The following is a 22,417-nucleotide window of genomic DNA, read 5'->3' as shown; positions in this document are numbered from 1 at the left end:
ATGCCCCATGCAGGATGTCACCTCTCCCCCATATAATGCCCCATGCAGGATGTCACCCCCCCATATAATGCCCCATGCTGGATGTCACCCCACATATAATGTCCCATGCAGCATGTCACCCCCCCATATAATGTCCCATGCAGCATGTCACCCCTCATATAATGCCCCATGCAGGATGTCACCTCTCCCCCATATAATACCCCATGCAGGATGTCACCTCTCCCCCATATAATGCCCCATGCAGGATGTCACTTCTCCCCCATATGATGCCCCATGCAGGATTTCATCTCCCCCATATAATGCCCCATGCAGGATGTCACCTCCCCCCATGTAATACCCCATGCAGGATGTCACCCCCTCCATATATTGCCCCATGCAGGATGTCACCTCTCCCCCATATAATGCCCCATGCAGGATGTCACCTCTCCCCCATATAATGCCCCATGCAGGATGTCACCTCTCCCCCCATATAATGCCCCATGCAGGATGTCACCCCCCCCTCACCTTATAATTAATGCCCCATGCAGGATGTCACACACAACCCCTCTCTATTAGTGCCCCATGCAGGATGTCACATACACCCCCACCATATAATGCCCCATGCAGGATGTCACCCCCCCCATATTATTCCCCATGCAGGATGTCACCTCTCCCCCATATAATGCCCCATGCAGGATGTCACACTCACCCATCACCTTGTAATTAATGCTCCATGCAGGATGTTACCCCCACCATATAATGCCCCATGCAGGATGTCACCCCCCCTCACCTTATAATTAATGCCCCATGCAGGATGTCACCTCTCCCCTCATATAATGCCCCATACAGGATGTCACCTCTCCCCCATATAATGCCCCATTGAGGATGTCACTTCCCCCCTTATAATGCCCCATACTGGATGTCACCCCCCCATATAATGCCCCATGCAGGATGTCGCCCCCCCTCCCCTTATAATTAATGCTCCATGCAGGATGTCACACACACCCCCTCCCTTATAATTAATGCCCCATGCAGGATGTCACCCCCCCATATAATTCCCCATGCAGGATGTCACCTCTCCCCCCCATATAATGCCCCATGCAGGATGTCACCTCTCCCCCATATAATGCCCCATGCAGGATGTCACCTCTTCCCCATATAATGCCCCATGCAGGATGTCACTTCTCCCCCATATGATGCCCCATGCAGGATGTCACCTCTCCCCATATAATGCCCCATGCAGTATGTCACCTCCCCCCCATATAGTGCCCCATGCAGGATGTCACCTCTCCCCCATATAATGCCCCATGCAGGATGTCACCTCTCCCCCATATAATGCCCCATGGAGGATGTCACCTCTCCCCTATATAATGCCCCATGCAGAATGTCACACACACCCCCTCCCTTATAATGCCCCATGCAGGATGTCACACACACCCCCACCATATAATGCCCCATGCAGGATGTCACCTCTCCCCCCCATATAATGCCCCATTCAGGATGTCACCTCTGCCCCATATAATGCCCCATGCAGGATGTCACACGTACCCCTCACCTTATAATTAATGCCCCATGCAGGATGTCACACACACCCCCACCATATAATGCCCCATGCAGGATGTCACCCCCTCCCTCACCTTATAATTAATGCCCCATGCAGGATGTCACCTCTTCCCCCATATAATGCCCCATGCAGGATGTCACCTCTCCCCCATATAATGCCCCATGCAGGATGTCACCTCTCCCCCCCATATAATGCCCCATGCAGGATGTCACACACACCCCCACCATATAATGCCCCATGCCCCCATACATCAAAAAAATAAAAAAATCCAATACTCACCTCACTCCTCACCTGCTGCCGCTGCTCCGGACTCCAGCGTCGCCCGCGTCTTCCCGCTCTGCACTGTGACAGGTCAGGAGAGATTGCGCGCGGTGTAAAGGCGTCACCGCACCCTCCGACCTGAGACGTCACAGTCAGAGGACGCGGGAGACGCTGCGGAGGCACGGGAAGGGGTAAGTATTGTGCCGGCTGCCGGGGCGCTGAGCAAGCGGGGGGGGGGGGTGGCGGGCGCTGACACCGATCCCATAGCACGGCGGATGCCCAATGGCAGTGGTCCCTCCGCCTGCTCAGGGCCCCGGCACTTGCCCAGGTGCGCCGGGTGGTGACGCCGGCCCTGGTTAGGCTCATGGGTGGCACTGCAAAGACAAGCACTCACACAAATGATTATATATATAAGTGAAGAGTATAAGTTCTCACTGTACATATTACATGGACATAGAATATATATTAATAAAGAATCAGTATAAATGACATAGTACATGATTCTCAAAAACAATTGACCTTGTATATGATATGGCATATGTAGAGGAATAAACAACTGATAAATGTGAAGTGGCTTCACTAGACTGAGCAAAGCGCCTTAGTGCAATCAATCAATAGTTAACGTGCCGTGCATATTTCTAAACACTAGGCCTGACAGTCCCAGCAAACAAAGCCAAAGATGTATTATTCATATACAATATACAATATACTACCATGTGCTGCATGATCATACCTATATGGTCCAAGAGAATTGTGTGGCGCCTACCCCGACGCTCGTTTCGGTATAAAACCTTCGTCAGAGGGTGGAATTCACGCGCCCGAATTCACGCTAACGCGGAGGGATCAGGCCGCAGTAGGGGACCGGCCCCAGCCTAGTGGAGTACTTCAAGTCTCAGCTAGCAAAGCGGAGGCTGCAGCATTTCAGGTGCTGCAGTCACACTCCAAACCTAATTGCCGAAAAGGTGGCCATAGAGGACCCAGGGGACTCAGAGGACGTCGCCCGACAAGGCCTGCGGCCACTGGCTTGGGACACTGGGTGTGAGGCTTGGGGCAGGAGGGTGAGAGCCAGCGCAGTGAGATTACCTGGAAATGTACATAGAACGGGGTCCTGTCCAAGTGCTCCTGAGATACCTGAGAGTTTGCTGGATCACTACCCCGGAGGACACAGGATGACTTGGGCGGATGCACACCGGTAACTGTAACTTGGAGAACTTAGCAACTGTGAGTAAAACCTGAAGACTGCACCCCACTGTGTCCTCAGCTAATTACTGTGTCACCTGCTCTGCACTACACCGCACCAACAACATCTACCTCCACAATTCTTCATATACTGCCCTGGAGCTAAGCTCTGCTTGTGGAGAGCTGAACCAACTCTGCTGCGTCACCACCAGCTCCAGAGGATCTGCTCCACAGCGGAGGATCCATATAGCCGCTTACCACAAGTGGCGTCACGAACATTATCCCCAAATCTTTATTGCCCCAATTGACTCTTCACTTTATTTTATTGACCGCTCTGGGCCACAGACCGGGTCACTGCCTCTGTGACAACCCCAATAGAAAAGGACCAGCCCGGCTACCGAGTACCCCACGGCCCAGGGGGCGCGTCAACCTCCTCCACAGTAGGGGAGAATCTGCTCAGAACTGAGCTCTGAGGAAGGAAATGTGGGGTCTCGGAGTCCTGGAAGGATGGTGACCAGGAATGGTCTGATAACTCCACAGGAACACGAAAGGGACTTGTCGTTGACTTTATGATAAAATGTGGACAGCAGGTGCTCAGGTCTGTGAAGATGAGTGAACCGCTGACCAGACACATGCCCCTCTAATGAGAAGGCCGAGAGGGGAGTGTCAGCCAGAGATACTGAAATCCAATAGACCACCCAATGGCAGTGATGGAGGATCAGAGGGTCCAGAGCTCTGAGAAATGCAGAAAGGGTGCATATAATAGGATGACTCCAATAATAGCAGGGTCCGGGTCCAAGACCCCTCACCCCAGTCTCTCCTGATACTCACTCATCAATATATTATACTACAGCAAATAAAGCACAGGGCGGTGGCACGTCAATATTGGGTGGAGGCTATAAATGGGTGTGGGGTCCTCCAGCTGTCACACCGGTCCGACAATGATAACGTTTTATGATGACAGTAAACAAGTCCTCACCCTGGAACTGATTATAAAGGAGATCGGCACCCACCTATAACCAACACGCTGCCCGCTCGCCCCGTGAGTCTGGTAAGATGCTGGCACCACTATTACTCTTCATTTTCTGCACATCACTACAGTCTCAATTTACTGACATATTGTCATTTTAACCTACAAATCCACTGCTCACTCTCACATCCTTCCCTTACTGACACTGACTCTCTCGCACCATCATCTCCATTCCCTTACTGACACAGTGAACGTCTCCCTTCATCTACACATCTCTTACTGACACAGGGAACGTCTCCCTCCATCTACACATCTCTTACTGACACAGGGAACGTCTCCCTCCATCTACAAATCTCTTACTGACACAGTGAACGTCTCCCCCCATCTACACATCTCTTACTGACACAGGGAACGTCTCCCTCCATCTACACATCTCTTACTGACACAGTGAACGTCTCCCTTCATCTACACATCTCTTACTGACACAGTGAACGTCTCCCCCCATCTACACATCCCTTACTGACACAGTGAACGTCTCCCCCCATCTACACATCCCTTACTGACACAGTGAACGTCTCCCCCCATCTACACATCTCTTACTGACACAGGGAACGTCTCCCTCCATCTACACATCTCTTACTGACACAGTGAACGTCTCCCTCCATCTACACATCCCTTACTGACACAGTGAACGTCTCCCTTCATCTACACATCTCTTACTGACACAGGGAACGTCTCTCTCCATCTGCACATCTCTTACTGACACAGCGAACGTCTCCCCCCATCTACACATCTCTTACTGACACAGGGAACGTCTCCCTCCATCTACACATCTCTTACTGACACAGGGAACGTCTCCCTCCATCTACACATCTCTTACTGACACAGTGAACGTCTCCCCCCATCTACACATCTCTTACTGACACAGGGAACGCCTCCCCCCATCTACACATCTCTTACTGACACAGGGAACGTCTCCCCCCATCTACACATCTCTTACTGACACAGTGAATGTCTCCCTCCATCTACACATCTCTTACTGACACAGTGAACGTCTCCCCCCATCTACACATCTCTTACTGACACAGGGAACGTCTCCCTCCATCTACACATCTCTTACTGACACAGTGAACGTCTCCCCCCATCTACACATCTCTTACTGACACAGGGAACGTCTCCCTCCATCTACACATCTCTTACTGACACAGTGAACATCTCTCCCATCTACACATCTCTTACTGACACAATGATCGTCTCCCCCCATCTACACATCTCTTACTGACACAGGGAACGTCTCCCTCCATCTACACATCTCTTACTGACACAGTGAACATCTCCCCCCATCTACACATCTCTTACTGACACAGGGAACGTCTCCCTCCATCTACACATCTCTTACTGACACAGTGAACGTCTCCCCCCATCTACACATCTCATACTGACACAGGGAACGCCTCCCCCCATCTACACATCTCTTACTGACACAGTGAATGTCTCCCTACATCTACACATCTCTTACTGACACAGTGAACGTCTCCCCCCATCTACACATATCTTACTGACACAGGGAACGTCTCCCTCCATCTACACATCTCTTACTGACACAGTGAATGTCTCCCCCCATCTACACATCTCTTACTGACACAGTGAACGTCTCCCTCCATCTACACATCTCTTACTGACACAGTGAACGTCTCCCCCCATCTACACATCTCTTACTGACACAGGGAACGTCTCCCTCCATCTACACATCTCTTACTGACACAGTGAACATCTCTCCCATCTACACATCTCTTACTGACACAGGGAACGTCTCCCCCATCTACACATCTCTTACTGACACAGTGAACGTCTCCCTCCATCTACACATCTCTTACTGACACAGTGATCGTCTCCCTCCATCTACACATCTCTTACTGACACAGGGAACGTCTCCCTCCATCTACACATCTCTTACTGACACAGTGAACATCTCTCCCATCTACACATCTCTTACTGACACAGTGATCGTCTCCCTCCATCTACACATCTCTTACTGACACAGTGAACGTCTCCCCCATCTACACATCTCTTACTGACACAGTGAACGTCTCCCTCCATCTACACATCTCTTACTGACACAGTGAACATCTCCCCCATCTACACATCTCTTACTGACACAGTGAACGTCTCCCTCCATCTACACATCTCTTACTGACACAGTGAACATCTCTCCCATCTACACATCTCTTACTGACACAGGGAACGTCTCCCTCCATCTACACATCTCTTACTGACACAGTGAACATCTCCCCCATCTACACATCTCTTACTGACACAGTGAACGTCTCCCTCCATCTACACATCTCTTACTGACACAGGGAACGTCTCCCCCCATCTACACATCTCTTAATGACACAGTGAATGTCTCCCTACATCTACACATCTCTTACTGACACAGGGAACGTCTCCCCCCATCTACACATCTCTTACTGACACAGTGAACGTCTCCCTCCATCTACACATCTCTTACTGACACAGTGAACGTCTCCCTCCATCTACACATCTCTTACTGACACAGTGAACATCTCCCCCCATCTACACATCTCTTACTGACACAGTGAACGTCTCCCTCCATCTACACATCTCTTACTGACACAGGGAACGTCTCCCCCCATCTACACATCTCTTACTGACACAGTGAATGTCTCCCTACATCTACACATCTCTTACTGACAGAGTGAACGTCTCCCCCCATCTACACATCTCTTACTGACACAGGGAACGTCTCCCTCCATCTACACATCTCTTACTGACACAGTGAATGTCTCCCCCCATCTACACATCTCTTACTGACACAGTGAACGTCTCCCTCCATCTACACATCTCTTACTGACACAGTGAACGTCTCCCCCCATCTACACATCTCTTACTGACACAGGGAACGTCTCCCTCCATCTACACATCTCTTACTGACACAGTGAACGTCTCCCTCCATCTACACATCTCTTACTGACACAGTGAACGTCTCCCTCCATCTACACATCTCTTACTGACACAGTGATCGTCTCCCTCCATCTACACATCTCTTACTGACACAGGGAACGTCTCCCTCCATCTACACATCTCTTACTGACACAGTGAACATCTCTCCCATCTACACATCTCTTACTGACACAGTGATCGTCTCCCTCCATCTACACATCTCTTACTGACACAGGGAACGTCTCCCTCCATCTACACATCTCTTACTGACACAGTGAACATCTCTCCCATCTACACATCTCTTACTGACACAGTGATCGTCTCCCTCCATCTACACATCTCTTACTGACACAGTGAACGTCTCCCCCATCTACACATCTCTTACTGACACAGTGAACATCTCTCCCATCTACTCATCTCTTACTGACACAGGGAACGTCTCCCTCCATCTACACATCTCTTACTGACACAGGGAACGTCTCCCTCCATCTACACATCTCTTACTGACACAGTGAACATCTCTCCCATCTACACATCTCTTACTGACACAGTGATCGTCTCCCTCCATCTACACATCTCTTACTGACACAGGGAACGTCTCCCTCCATCTACACATCTCTTACTGACACAGTGAACATCTCTCCCATCTACACATCTCTTACTGACACAGTGATCGTCTCCCTCCATCTACACATCTCTTACTGACACAGTGAACGTCTCCCCATCTACACATCTCTTACTGACACAGTGAACGTCTCCCTCCATCTACACATCTCTTACTGACACAGTGAACGTCTCCCCCCATCTACACATCTCTTACTGACACAGTGAACGTCTCCTTCCATCTACACATCTCTTACTGACACAGGGAACGTCTCCCTCCATCTACACATCTCTTACTGACACAGTGAACGTCTCCCTCCATCTACACATCTCTTACTGACACAGGGAACGTCTCCCTCCATCTACACATCTCTTACTGACACAGTGAACGTCTCCCTCCATCTACACATCTCTTACTGACACAGGGAACGTCTCCCCCATTTACACATCTCTTACTGATACAGTGAACATCTCCCCCCATCTACACATCTCTTACTGACACAGGGAACGTCTCCCTCCATCTACACATCTCTTACTGACACAGTGAACGTCTCCCTCCATCTACACATCTCTTACTGACACAGGGAACGTCTCCCCCCATCTACACATCTCTTACTGATACAGTGAACGTCTCCCCCCATCTACACATCTCTTACTGACACAGTGAACGTCTCCCTCCATCTACACATCTCTTACTGACACAGGGAACGTCTCCCTCCATCTACACATCTCTTACTGACACAGTGAACGTCTCCCTCCATCTACACATCTCTTACTGACACAGTGAACGTCTCCCTCCATCTACACATCTCTTACTGACACAGGGAACGTCTCCTCCATCTACACATCTCTTACTGACACAGGGAACGTCTCCCTCCATCTACACATCTCTTACTGACACAGTGAACGTCTCCCCCATCTACACATCTCTTACTGACACAGTGAACGTCTCCCCCATCTACACATCTCTTACTGACACAGGGAACGTCTCCCTCCATCTACACATCTCTTACTGACACAGGGAACGTCTCCCCCATCTACACATCTCTTACTGACACAGTGAACATCCCCCCCCATCTACACATCTCTTAATAACACAGGGAACGTCTCCCTCCATCTACACATCTCTTACTGACACAGTGAACATCTCCCTCCATCTACACATCTCTTACTGACACAGTGATCGTCTCCGTCCATCTACACATCTCTTACTGACACAGGGAACGTCTCCCCCATCTACACATCTCTTACTGACACAGTGAACATCCCCCCCCATCTACACATCTCTTAATGACACAGGGAACGTCTCCCTCCATCTACACATCTCTTACTGACACAGTGAACGTCTCCCTCCATCTACACATCTCTTACTGACACAGGGAACGTCTCCCCCATCTACACATCTCTTACTGACACAGGGAACGTCTCCCCCATCTACACATCTCTTACTGACACAGTGAACATCCCCCCCCATCTACACATCTCTTAATGACACAGGGAACGTCTCCCCCCATCTACACATCTCTTACTGACACAGTGAACGTCTCCCTCCATCTACACATCTCTTACTGACACAGGGAACATCTCCCTCCATCTACACATCTCTTACTGACACAGTGATCGTCTCCCTCCATCTACACATCTCTTACTGACACAGGGAACGTCTCCCCCATCTACACATCTCTTACTGACACAGTGAACATCCCCCCCCATCTACACATCTCTTAATGACACAGGGAACGTCTCCCCCCATCTACACATCTCTTACTGACACAGTGAACATCTCCCTCCATCTACACATCTCTTACTGACACAGTGATCGTCTCCCTCCATCTACACATCTCTTACTGACACAGGGAACGTCTCCCCCATCTACACATCTCTTACTGACACAGTGAACATCCCCCCCCATCTACACATCTCTTAATGACACAGGGAACGTCTCCCCCCATCTACACATCTCTTACTGACACAGTGAACGTCTCCCTCCATCTACACATCTCTTACTGACACAGGGAACGTCTCCCCCATCTACACATCTCTTACTGACACAGTGAACATCCCCCCCCATCTACACATCTCTTAATGACACAGGGAACGTCTCCCTCCATCTACACATCTCTTACTGACACAGGGAACGTCTCCCCCCATCTACACATCTCTTACTGACACAGTGAACGTCTCCCTCCATCTACACATCTCTTACTGACACAGTGAACGTCTCCCCCATCTACACATCTCTTACTGACACAGTGAACGTCTCCCTCCATCTACACATCTCTTACTGACACAGTGAACGTCTCCCTCCATCTACACATCTCTTACTGACACAGTGAACGTCTCCCTCCATCTACACATCTCTTACTGACACAGGGAACGTCTCCCCCATCTACACATCTCTTACTGACACAGTGAACGTCTCCCTCCATCTACACATCTCTTACTGACACAGTGAACGTCTCCCCCATCTACACATCTCTTACTGACACAGTGAACGTCTCCCTCCATCTACACATCTCTTACTGACACAGTGAACGTCTCCCTCCATCTACACATCTCTTACTGACACAGGGAACGTCTCCCCCCATCAACACATCTCTTACTGACACAGTGAACGTCTCCCTCCATCTACACATCTCTTACTGACACAGTGAACGTTTCCCCCATCTACACATCTCTTACTGACACAGTGAACGTCTCCCTCCATCTACACATCTCTTACTGACACAGTGAAAGTCTCCCTCCATCTACACATCTCTTACTGACACAGTGAAGGTCTTCCTCCATCTACACATCACTTACTGACACAGTGAACGTCTCCCCCCATCTACTCATCTCTTACTGACACAGTGAACGTCTCAACCATCTACACATCTCTTACTGACACAGGGAACGTCTCCCTCCATCTACACATCTTTTACTGACACAGGGAACGTCTCCCTCCATCTACACATCTCTTACTGACACAGTGAACGTCTCCCTCCATCTACACATCTCTTACTGACACAGGGAACGTCTCCCTCCATCTACACATCACTTACTGACTCAGTGAACGTCTCCCCCCATCTACTCATCTCTTGCTGACACAGTGAACATCTCCCCCATCTACACATCTCTTACTGACACAGTGAACGTCTCCCCCATCTACACATCTCTTACTGACACAGGGAACGTCTCCCTCCATCTACACATCTCTTACTGACACAGGGAACGTCTCCCCCATCTACACATCTCTTACTGACACAGTGAACGTCTCCCCCATCTACACATCTTTTACTGACACAGGGAACGTCTCCCTCCATCTACACATCTCTTACTGACACAGTGAACGTCTCCCTCCATCTACACATCTCTTACTGACACAGTGAACGTCTCCCCCATCTACACATCTCTTACTGACACAGTGAACATCTCCCTCCATCTACACATCTCTTACTGACACAGTGAACGTCTCCCCCATCTACACATCTCTTACTGACACAGTGAACGTCTCCCCCCATCTACACATCTCTTACTGACACAGTGAACGTCTCCCCCTATCTACACATCTCTTACTGACACAGTGAACGTCTCCCTCCATCTACACATCTCTTACTGACACAGTGAACGTCTCCCCCATCTACACATCTCTTACTGACACAGTGAACGTCTCCCTCCATCTACACATCTCTTACTGACACAGTGAACGTCTCCCCCATCTACACATCTCTTACTGACACAGTGAACGTCTCCCCCCATCTACACATCTCTTACTGACACAGTGAACGTCTCCCCCTATCTACACATCTCTTACTGACACAGTGAACGTCTCCCTCCATCTACACATCTCTTACTGACACAGTGAACGTCTCCCTCCATCTACACATCTCTTACTGACACAGTGAATGTCTCCCCCCATCTACTCATCTCTTACTGACACAGTGAATGTCTCCCCCATCTACTCATCTCTTACTGACACAGTGAACGTCTCCCCCCATCTACTCATCTCTTACTGACACAGTGAACGTCTCGCCCCATCTACACATCTCTTACTGACACAGTGAACGTCTCCCTCCATCTACTCATCTCTTACTGACACAGGGAACCTCTCCCTCCATCTACACATCTCTTACTGACACAGTGAACGTCTCCCTCCATCTACACATCTCTTACTGACACAGTGATCGTCTCCCTCCATCTACACATCTCGTACTGACACAGTGAACGTCTCCCTCCATCTACACATCTCTTACTGACACAGTGAGCGTCTCTCCCTATCTACACATCTCTTACTGACACAGTGAACGTCTCCCCCCATCTACACATCTCTTACTGACACAGGGAACGTCTCCCTCCATCTACACATCTCTTACTGACACAGTGAACGTCTCCCCCCATCTACACATCTCTTACTGACACAGTGAACGTCTCCCCCCATCTCCACATCTCTTACTGACACAGGGAACGTCTCCCTCCATCTACACATCTCTTACTGACACAGGGAACGTCTCCCTCCATCTACTCATCTCTTACTGACACAGTGAACGTCTCCCTCCATCTACTCATCTCTTACTGACACAGGGAACGTCTCCCTCCATCTACTCATCTCTTACTGACACAGGGAACGTCTCCCCCCATTTACACATCTCTTACTGACACAGTGAACGTCTCCCCCCATCTACACATCTCTTACTGACACAGTGAACGTCTCCCTCCATCTACTCATCTCTTACTGACACAGGGAACGTCTCCCTCCATCTACACACCTCTTACTGACACAGGGAACGTCTCCCCCATCTACTCATCTCTTACTGACACAGGGAACGTCTCCCTCCATCTACTCATCTCTTACTGACACAGGGAACGTCTCCCTCCATCTACACATCTCTTTCTGACACAGTGAACGTCTCCCTCCATCTACACATCTCTTACTGACACATTGATCGTCTCCCTCCATCTACACATCTCTTACTGACACAGTGAACATCTCCCCCCATCTACACATCTCTTACTGACACAGGGAACGTCTCCCCCATCTACACATCTCTTACTGACACAGTGAACGTCTCCCTCCATCTACACATCTCTTACTGACACAGTGAACATCTCCCCCCATCTACACATCTCTTACTGACACAGGGAACGTCTCCCTGCATCTACACATCTCTTACTGACACAGTGAACGTCTCCCTCCATCTACACATCTCTTACTGACACAGTGATCGTCTCCCTCCATCTACACATCTCTTACTGACACAGTGAACATCTCCCCCCATCTACACATCTCTTACTGACACAGGGAACGTCTCCCCCATCTACACATCTCTTACTGACACAGGGAACATCTCCCCCCATCTACACATCTCTTACTGACACAGTGAACGTCTCCCCCCATCTACACATCTCTTACTGACACAGTGAACGTCTCCCTCCATCTACACATCTCTTACTGACACAGTGAACGTCTCCCCCATCTACACATCTCTTACTGACACAGGGAACGTCTCCCCCATCTACACATCTCTTACTGACACAGTGAACGTCTCCCCCCATCTACACATCTCTTACTGACACAGTGAATGTCTCCCTCCATCTACACATCTCTTACTGACACAGTGAACGTCTCCCTCCATCTACACATCTCTTACTGACACAGGGAACGTCTCCCTCCATCTACACATCTCTTACTGACACAGTGAACGTCTCCCCCATCTACACATCTCTTACTGACACAGTGAACGTCTCCCTTCATCTACACATCTCTTACTGACACAGTGAACGTCTCCCTCCATCTACACATCTCTTACTGACACAGGGAACGTCTCCCCCCATCTACACATCTCTTACTGACACAGTGAACGTCTCCCTCCATCTACACATCTCTTACTGACACAGTGAACGTCTCCCTCCATCTACACATCTCTTACTGACACAGTGAACGTCTCCCCCATCTACACATCTCTTACTGACACAGTGAACGTCTCCCCCATGTACACATCTCTTACTGACACAGTGAACGTCTCCCCCATCTACACATCTCTTACTGACACAGTGAACGTCTCCCCCCATCTACACATCTCTTACTGACACAGTGAACGTCTCCCCCATCTACACATCTCTTACTGACACAGTGATCGTCTCCCCCCATCTACACATCTCTTACTGACACAGTGAACGTCTGTGTATTGGTCCCGGTATTCGGCGATGAAGGCTGTAGAAAGTTGAGCATTTCTGAGAGGTCTTTTGGGTGATTTCTGAGGGTCCCTGTCCCACCAGCAGTTTACAGAAGGTGTAGAAGGTTACTGTACATGGGCAGCAAGCGATCATGTAACGCCATGTCTGTGCGGCAGATGTGAAGCCGTACTGGACAACCTAAGCTTAAAGGGTGCAGCATGAGGAAGGGACAGAGACCCTGATTCCAGCCATAGGTCCCTTAGATCACTGGGTGCAGGAGTTGTGGTAGCGTCAGTTTCTCTGCTGCAGATGTGTACATTGTATAGTGATGGCTGCTAATCAGTGCTGTGGGGGGCACGAGGGCAAAACACAGTAAGTGACACATCCCTAGAATCAGGGTCTCTGCCCTTCATCATGCTGCTCTCAGGTTAACACAGTAAGTGATGCATCCCTAGAATCAGGGTCTCTGCCCTTCATCATGCTGCTCTCAGGTTACATTTTGATGTTTTTTTATGGTTACACCGTTACCTATTGGATTTTGATAGATCTGACTTTTATGGATGCAGCAATAAAAAATATGTTTAGTTTTTACAATTTTTGTTCATTTTAACCCCTTTACCCCCGAGGGTGGTCTGCATGTTAATTACCAGGCAATTCTCACAATTCTGACCACTGTCCCTTTATGAGGTAATTACTCTGGAGCTTCACCGGATCCCCCTGATTCTGAGATTGTTTTTTCGTGAAATATTGTACTTCATGATTGTGGTAACATTTCTTCGATATCACTTGCGTTTATTTGTGAAAAAATCAGAAATTTGGTGAAAATTTTGAAAATTTTGCAATTTTCTAGCTTTGAATTTTCATGCCCTTAAATCAGAGCGATCTGTCACACAAAAGAGTTACTAAATAACATTTCCCACATGTCTACTTTACATCAGCACAATTTTGGAACCAACTTTTTTTTTGTTAGGGAGCTATAAGGGTTAAAAGATAATCAGCGATTTCTCAGTTTTCCAACAAAATTTACAAAACCATTTTTTTAGGGACCACATCACATTTGAAGTGATTTTGAGGGGTCTTTATGACAGAAAATACCCAAAAGTGACACCATTCTAAAAACTGCACCCCTCAAGGTGCTCAAAACCACATTCAAGAACTTTATTAACCCTTCAGGTGCTTCACAGGAATTTTTGGAATGTGGAAGAAAAAAATGAACATTTAACTTTTTTCACAAAAATGTTACTTTAGACCCAAAATTTGTTGTGCAATTCCCCGTGAGCAAACAGAAACCCCATATGTGGGGGGAAACCACTGCAGGGCTCGGAAGGGAAGGAGCGCCATTTGACTTTTTGAATGTAAAATTTGCTTGAATAATTAGCGGACGCCATGTTGCATTTGGGGAGCCCCTGATGTGCCTAAACAGTGGAAACCCCCACAAGTGACACCATTTTGGAATCTAGACCCCTCAGGGAACTTATCTAGATGTGTGGTGGCACCTTGAACCCCCAGGTGCTTCACAGAAGTTTATAACATGGAGCTGTGAAAATAAAAAAAAAATCAAACTTTTTCCACAAAAATTATCTTTTAGCCCCAAATTTTTTATTTTCACAAGGGTAAGAGGAGAAAATGAAACCTGTTGTGCAATTTCTCCTGAGTGCACCAATACCCCATATGTGGGGAAAATACAGTGTTTGGGCGCACGGCAGAGTTCAGAAGGGAAGGAGCACTGTGTGACTTTTTGAACTAAAATTGGCTGGAATCAAGAGTGGACGCCATGTTGCGTTTGGAGAGCCCCTGATGTGCCTAAATAGTGGAAACCCCCCACAAGTGCCACCATTTTGGAAACTAGACCCCCCAAGGATTTTATCAAGGGGTATAGTGTACATTTTGAGCCCAGAGGTACGACACAGAATTTGATAACATTAGGTCATCATATTGAATAAGTTGTCATTAGTCTTGAGTGCAAGTGCTCGCTACTTGAGTTTGCATCAGGTACTCAGGTATGCACCATGTATCGTGGGTGCTGGAGTCCCTGCCCCGCATGTTTCACGATTATTAGGCACCCCCCCAAAAAAAACATGAGGGGATCGCTCGTGCATGGCAGGCAATCACCGCAAGTTTTTTTTGGCCGCGAAGCATATGGGGCGGAGACTCGAGCACCCACGATACTCAGTGCATACCCGAGCACCCGATGCAAACTCAAGTAGCGAGCGCTCAACACTAGTCGCCATATCGTCATCGTTTTTTTTTTTCTTAACTTTTGAAAAAATCCCAACCCTAACCCTAACCCTAGCCCTAGCCTAACTCTAACCCCAACTCTAACCCTAACCCTAGCACAACCCTAACCCTAGAGTTTATTTTTTACGCTGTTCCTCGTGCGGTATAAGTGATTAGACGACTTTATTCTTCGGGTCGGTGCAATTACAGAGATACCAGAATCATATCGGGTTTTTATGACTGACAGCTGTCACACACTAAAAGACCCATTTTTTTGTGTGTAGTTTTTGCATCGCCATATTTTGAGAGCTATAATTTTTCCATATTTCGGCCGACAGTCATGTGACGATTTGTTTTTTGCGGGACAAGTTGACGTTTTTATTGGCACCATTTTCGGGCGCGTGACATTTTTTGATCGTTTTCTATTCCGATTCCGATTTTTGGGAGGCAGAATAAACAAAAACCAGCAATTTAGGAATTGTTTTTTGCGGGGTTTTTTTAATGCTGTTCCGCGTGTGGTAAAATTTATAAGATTTATTCTTCGGGTCAGTACGTTTACAGCGGTACCACATTTATATCATTTTTCTATGTTTTGGCGCTTTTACACAATAAAAACTATTTTATAGAAAAAATATTTTTTTTTGCATCGCTTTATTCTGAGAGCTATAACTTTTATTTTTCGGCTGATGGAGCTGCATGGTGGCTTGTTTTTTGCGGGATGAGATGATGTTTTCAGCGGTACCATTTTTATTTATATTTTTCTTTTGTGATCGCGTGTTATTCCATTTTTTGTTTGGTGGTATGGTGATAAAGCATTGTTTTTTGCTTTGTTTTTTATTTTTTTTACCGTGTTCACTAAAGGGGTTAACTAGTGGGATAGTTTTATAGGTCAGGTCATTACGGATGCGGCGATACCAAATATGTGTACTTTTATTGGTTTATTTTTATTTTTTCATAATAAATAAATATTATGGGTTCAATATATTTTTACTTTTTGGGGATTATTTTTTTCACTTTTTTTATATTTTTACAATTTTTTTTTCACTTTCCTACACTTTTTTTTACTGTTACACATTGTCCCACTGTGGGACTTTCACTTTTTGCAGCCTGATCGGCTGTATAGCATAGAGAGTAGCAGCAGCATCCCTGTGCTATACAGCCTGTCAGCGCTGCACACAGGGGAGATGTTACTTTGGTCATGCACTGCGCATAACCAAAGTAACTTCCTGCCTCCTGGTGACCCGGAAGTTGTCATGATGACATCGGGTCGTCAGGACAATATCCGGGAGCCGCAGCAGACATCGCTGGAGGCCGGAGAGGAGGTATCAGCGATTACCTCCCCCCTTGCCCCCGCAATGCTGCAATCTACTTCTATCGCAGCATTGCGGGGGTTAATGTGCTGGGAGTGGTGCGGGACCGCTCCTAGCACCTGTTGTCAGCTGTGACAATCAACTGACACCCGGCGGTGATCGCCCAGCACCGCTTGTGTGCGGGTGCGATCGCATTATGCCCTATTATGTACGTAGCTGGTCCATACGGCCCAGGGCGCAGCTACGTACTATTACTGACTTGGTCGGAAAGGGGTTAGAAGTGGTAAACACAAAAAGCAAAGCCACAATAAGAAGAATTACAATTACCCCAAGATTCAAGGAGAAAACACAGCAAAAAAAAGCAGCAGCATTTACCTGCTCAGTAGTTCAGACGTAATGCACGACCAGGATGCAGCAAACCCATATAACAAAGGTGGCGGCTGTACAGTGTAAATATACTGATGAGACAACCACTTACAGCCGACCAGGTCATGGAGGGGGTGATTGTCAGCATTAGAATTGCACACAAAGAGGCTTGTAAGGGCGCTGTTCACACCTGGGTAGTGCACACTACTGGGTAGTGCACAGTATTCGGCTTACAGCCTATTGGTTACGCCGTATGCCGGTACCCCAAATACTATGCACTACCCAGGTGTGAACAGCGCCCTTACAAGCCTCTTTGTGTGCAAGTGGGAAAATGAAAACGATTTGAGCATTTACTTTTTTAGTTTTTAAAACCTTTGTGTTTCTTGCGATTTGCAATAGAAACTGAATCCGCGATCGTCTGATCATCTGTACTGTAGAACGCGACGCCATGGTATAGCAGTATATAGTACAAGTCACGACAGTGTCTCGCCCAGGGGGATATAGGGGACTCGGTACCCGGGCCTTTTACCTTGTTTAGGATGTCACGGCAGTTGGCTCCCGGGCCCGTACTCTGGAGTCTCTCTTGAAAAAGGGGTTTTTTTTGGTCGGTAACAGTTTTTGTCTCTTGACGCCACCTGTGGTTCCTGGTAACGGGTAGCAGCGCTGCTGCAGACCTCCGGGACAGGTGTTAGGGCAGCTGGGTTGGTGCGGCTCCCCACAGGCAGAGCACAGCCCCAGGGCAGTGTAGGTGCAGATGGTGATGCTGGGCATTGTAGTGCAGAAGAGATGGCGCAGCAGGAGTAACTGACAGAGACAGGAGATTCACTTCAGTACCTTTACTAGTGTGGATAACAGGTAAGGTCCAGGGTACTCGGGAGGAAGGGTGCACTTCTGGACTCTCCCCAATGAGCGGGTAAAAGGCCTCCTGGTCTGTTTCTCCCTCTCTCTAAGCTCCTGGCCAACCTGCAACTGGGCCTAGCTTCTGTGTCGTGCTGTTCCTTCTTCACCTGTCACTTGGTAGTAGGACCTCTCTGTGGCAACCACTATCCATGGATGCTGGGGCCTTCGTGGTTCCTAGTCCTGTAAAGGGTTTAGCTTCAGGTCGACCAGGGATCTGTAATCCTCCTGGTATGCCGGTAATCCCTACTGGGTGTAGAGGACCCTGTAGGTGTGGACTCGGTGTCCGGTTTGTATTCTGGGGTGAGCCTGAAATGCTCCTCTGCCCCCTTAACTCCTCTCTCCTTTCCTCTTTGCCTCCGGCCACACTCGGGGCCCTCAGAACACAGCAGCTCACGTGCTGCTTCTTCACTGGTCTAAGTGCCAGCATGCTCTCCAACTGAACTGAACTGCCTGACTGCACCCTCCATATATATATCCCTAACAGGGCTCCCTCTGGTGGTCTGAGGTGGAAGGGTGGAGGTGTATGTTCGTAGTGAGGGCCCCTTGTGGAGAAGTCCATCCATGCACCCTTTTGGGTCCTGTGGTACCTGTAGTAGCAGGGTGCCACAACAGCACGCTGGGCTTCATAGGAGCGCTGGCATAGTAACAAAGTAACGGAGGTGGAATAAAGACCTCGGTCCATCCAGTTCAACCTTCCTCCCCCAATTGTCCTCCCCCAATTGTCCTCCCTTCACTAACTTACTAACTTACTGGGCCTCGGCCTCACAATGTATTATTACCATTGTTATTATTGCTGCACTATTACAATTACAAATGAACCCGTTTATCATTTTTTAGTTAGTTTTATATTTTGTATTACTTTTGTGATTCTAATAATGGTATTAGTAAAATCCCTCTGCCTAAACCTGTTGATCCAGCTGTCACCCACTGGCGCCCTGTGCTCACGTCACATTTAGATGGCTGTGTGGCACCCCAGGGGTCTGGTTTCCCACAGTAATGTAATGTTATGTCTGAGAGCAGGTGGGAGGTCCTTTGGTCAGGGATCCTGTGCATGCTACACCTCCTGCCCAGTCTTGGGAGGGGAAGACCTTCCCCTATATAAACCCGGGGCTGAAGCAGGGTTAGTCAGTCAAGGAGAGTAGAGACAAGAAACAGTCACAGGAAGAAACAGCAGAAGCTCAGTGGGAGCAATACTACTACAAGTCAGGGGCTGGCAGCTGCAGAGCTCGCCCTGACTGAGAAGCTTTCTTACCGGACCCGGCGTCCGAGGCTGTGGGGACTAACTCTTACCCAGCAGCAGAAGCCGACCGGCAGGGGATTTCAGGTCCTCTGGCCCAGAAACCCGAAGGCACGGTCACACGCGTGGGACCAGCACCGCCATCGTGGAGCGGAAGCCATTAGAAGGCCCCGAGTCACCGGCCATACGGGTGAGCACCACACGGTACACTCAGGGACGTGGGCTACTTATACCCGCTTCTAGCAAGGTAGCCAGAAGAGTACAGCCAGTTTGGGAGGCCTACAACTCCGCCTGGCCAGGGGAGATCCCATCTGCTCAAGGACTGACCAGGCCCCGTTCGCTAGCAAGTACTCCGGGAGGGTCTATCGTTGTTACCAGTAAAGACCCTGAATTACACCGCACCGTCTCTGAGTGGTTCCTGCTACCCTCATTTTCCACGTCGGCTGCCCTGAGGCCATACCCCTCCCGTTGGGGGTTATACTATCACGCTGCACAATTCTACACCGGCCTCAGCGGTCTGCCCTGCAGCGGCAGCTCCATAGCTGCAAATCAACGGGTGGCGTAGTCATCCACCATCTACTGCTAATAGACTGCCACTTAGTCTGACTCCCTGGGCACGGACCGGGTCACCGCCACGAGACTACTACCCCACCTGATCCGGCTCCGGGTAGGCTCCCGCGTGCGCAACGCTGCGCGACTCAGGCCCAGGGGCGCGTCAACTTTGGCGTAGTCGGCAGGATTTCGTGCCCGCAACCACTGGGTACTGCGTGCCTGAAAAAGAGACTTTTAAAACTTACCATCCGTGAAGTTTTCCCGCCATCGGTGAAGATTCCCGCCATCCGGCGCCATTTTCAGCCTTCTTCCCGCCATCTGTGAAGATTCCCGCCATCCGGCGCCATCTTCAGCCTTCTTCCCGCCATCCGTGGAGTTTTCCCGCCGTTGGACGCCATCTTGAGGACGCCGCGCGGGAAGAAGAGGGGCGTGGACTCCGAAAGCGCGCGAGAACTGAAGCCCCGCCTCACGTCCGGACGTTGCGTAAGGTCCTGGAAGGAGCCCAGCAGACGCCGACGTCACCGGAGCGCGACGGAAGGTCCTCAACCCTGACGATCTACTGCGGAGCCGCGGTCTACGGAACAGGATCATCGCAAGGTAGGCCACGGTCCACTAGGGGGGAGGAAGATGTCGGATGCGGAGGAGAGCTTCATTGCCTCAACCCCCGCCAGCGCCACCGCTGCTGCAGTTATGCCCTTCACCATGCCCTATATCCCGGGAGCAGCTTGGCTACCCCAGTACTCAGGGGAGTCACATACCCTGCATGACTTTAGAGAAAAGCTGGATAGCCTCTTCCAGGTGTACCCCCTCACAGAAGAGCAAAAAGTGAGCATCCTGGTGGCCCAACTAACCGGGGCAGCCAAAAGGGAAGTAAAATCCTGGCCACCTGGGAGGAAGACTGTCGCAGGGATACTAACCCGGCTGAAGGATACCTTTGATACTCGCACCTCAGCCGAGATTAAGCTTAGATTCTACGGGTGCAAGCAGCGAGCGCATGAGAGTATAAGGGACTATGCACTAAACCTACAAGAGGCCCTGAGGGCCATTAAGCAGACCGACCCTGATGGAGTGGGAAACGAGGACAGGCCGTTGACCGAACAATTTATAGAGGGACTATATTGTAATGCCCACCGAACCCAGTTGCGGGCGATGGCCTTACAGGATCCCCATCTGGGCTTTGCACAGTTCAAGGACAGAGCCATCCGGGTGCTCCGAGAACCGGCACCGGGTGGCGTTGTGACCCACAGGCGCCCAGCTATCACTTACCACCAGGAGGCGGCGCCCTTGTCGGCAGGGCCTGTGGGAGCTGATGCGCAGGCTTTGGACAATGACCCGGCTCCAGACCTACACCATCAAGTCCAAGAGCTAGCTAAGAGCGTTGCTGCGCTAACCCGAACTGTGCAGTCTTTACAGGTTTCCACCCCAGGGAAGATCCAGCTGGCATCCGGACCAGAGGACATCCCGTGGCGTCGACCAAGGAGGACCCCACCGGCCAGAGGAAGACCCAGTGACCGATACAGCGAAGACGGACGACCCATCTGCCGCCGCTGCAATCAACCCGGACATATGGCAAGGTACTGTTCTTTAAACGGGCACAACCTGGGGTAGAGGGCCAACCCCCAGGAAAAAGATCACCAGGCCCATCGAACTGGCGCGACAGATATGTGGGAGGACGTCCAGTCTTGCCTGTGGTACTGGATGGCATTCCCATGAGTGCCCTACTGGACACCGGGTCACAGGTCACCACCATCCCGTACGTGCTCTTTAAGCAGTACTGGAATGACTCGGATATTACCCGCTACCCTGACGACGACTTGAGTATCATCGCCAGCAATGGCCAGCCCGTGCCACAGATCGGATTTAAAGAGGTGACCATCAAAATCGGTAGAGTCGAACTGGCAGCACAGGGACTGATCATTGTAGATATTGACAAACATGAGAGTCACCCAAAAATAACTCTAGGAACTAATGTAATTGAAAATTGTCTTGCAGAGGTGATTTTCCTTTTACAGCAGGTTGCCAAGAACGCCAGCTCCGGCGAGCAGCGGGTGCTCCAGAAAGAGATCCGGGCACTGATGCGACGGCAACAGGTGGAACTCTCCGGCGGTGAGATTGGTAGCGTAAGAATGTGTGACCCTTTTCCTATTGCCATGCCCCCAAAA

At 49.5% G+C, this 22,417-nt stretch overlaps 1 protein-coding gene across 1 annotated transcript in view; it reads left to right on the top strand.

The window, feature by feature from the left end:
* Window positions 1-3,952: 3,952 nt before the first annotated feature.
* The window catches only part of REG4 (regenerating family member 4), a 56,411-nt gene continuing 37,946 nt past the window's right edge, over window positions 3,953-22,417 (top strand). The window contains exon 1 of the mRNA XM_073666661.1: window positions 3,953-4,034. The gene's annotated coding sequence lies outside the window, so the exon portion shown is untranslated. The remainder of the gene's footprint in view (window positions 4,035-22,417) is intronic.

The sequence above is a fragment of the Phyllobates terribilis genome, unplaced genomic scaffold, assembly GCF_046119375.1.
Source record: "Phyllobates terribilis strain yellow unplaced genomic scaffold, ASM4611937v1 Scaffold_358__1_contigs__length_1942743, whole genome shotgun sequence".
NCBI classification, from domain to species: domain Eukaryota; kingdom Metazoa; phylum Chordata; class Amphibia; order Anura; family Dendrobatidae; genus Phyllobates; species Phyllobates terribilis.
The sequence above is the reverse complement of the archived record's forward strand: the minus strand, read 5'-3'. Positions and strand labels throughout refer to the sequence as shown.